Raw genomic sequence first — 1018 nt, 5'->3', positions numbered from 1 at the left:
CCCAGTAGCTTATCTTCAACCATTGCTATCATGGATCTCCGTAACGGTGATTCTCATGCCATACATGCCTTCCTTATTAACCAGTCGGCATTAGACCGGGGAGTAGTTTTCCAGTCGATACCACATTTGTCCCTTTTGGCCCTCTTAGTATTCTTCGTTCGACTGTGACTCCTCCTGAGGTCCTCTTATTCTAGCCTTGCGCTCTTCACTGTATCTCTTTCATTTCCAACTGAAAGAAGGAGGATTGCGACTCTCTGATGGGGAGTTCTGGTAATGGTCCCCTCAACTTCACGGCAATGCCCTGTAATCTGGTCAAGGCTGACACGCTCGACCAGTGTACATTGTCGAATGTTTTGCATACTGCATAAGAAGGCGGTATCAATAGAGACGTATAATGATACCCTCTAGTTGCGTTAGTTCGCGTTGGAGTGGTATTGTCTATTTGAATGGAGTGTGGAGGGGCAGTTTGAACCTGCCTTGAACTATTCATCGAATTTGTCGGCGAGAATGTTATGTCCTCCCCGATGGGGGGGGGGGTCAAAACTAAGACTACGTAAATCGATTTTCATCAGAATTTCGTTTTACTTCCAACTGCGAAACAACGCGAATAATTCGTAGTCGTAATTTGAAAACCTCCAAGTCTAGTACGAAAATAAGGTTACCATAAAGGTTATTTTCCGGGATTAATGATAGTGAACTTGTCGCTATCATAGTCTCGAAAGGTTCATCGCATGACACCGGGGACAATATCAGATTTCTATCATTGGTGATTGTACCCCTCTGAGGACTACTTGTTGTAGGTTTCTTGATCGAAGCCATGCTCAACCATCTTCTCCATCTCATACTCGTCGGTGTTGCCCTATCCCACGAGCCAGACGGCTCATATTTCGTGAGCGTGTCTAAACCTTATTTGAATTTGGTTTATACATTCTCCGACAATGCTAAAACAGTGGAGGTTAGTTTCTACTGTGCGGTGGGTCCCAAACCAACTAAGGCGACCTTTGATGTCGATAAGGTG

This window comes from Perkinsus marinus (assembly GCF_000006405.1).
Source record: "Perkinsus marinus ATCC 50983 genomic scaffold scf_1104296944018, whole genome shotgun sequence".
Taxonomy (NCBI): domain Eukaryota; phylum Perkinsozoa; order Perkinsida; family Perkinsidae; genus Perkinsus; species Perkinsus marinus.
The sequence above is the reverse complement of the archived record's forward strand: the minus strand, read 5'-3'. Positions refer to the sequence as shown.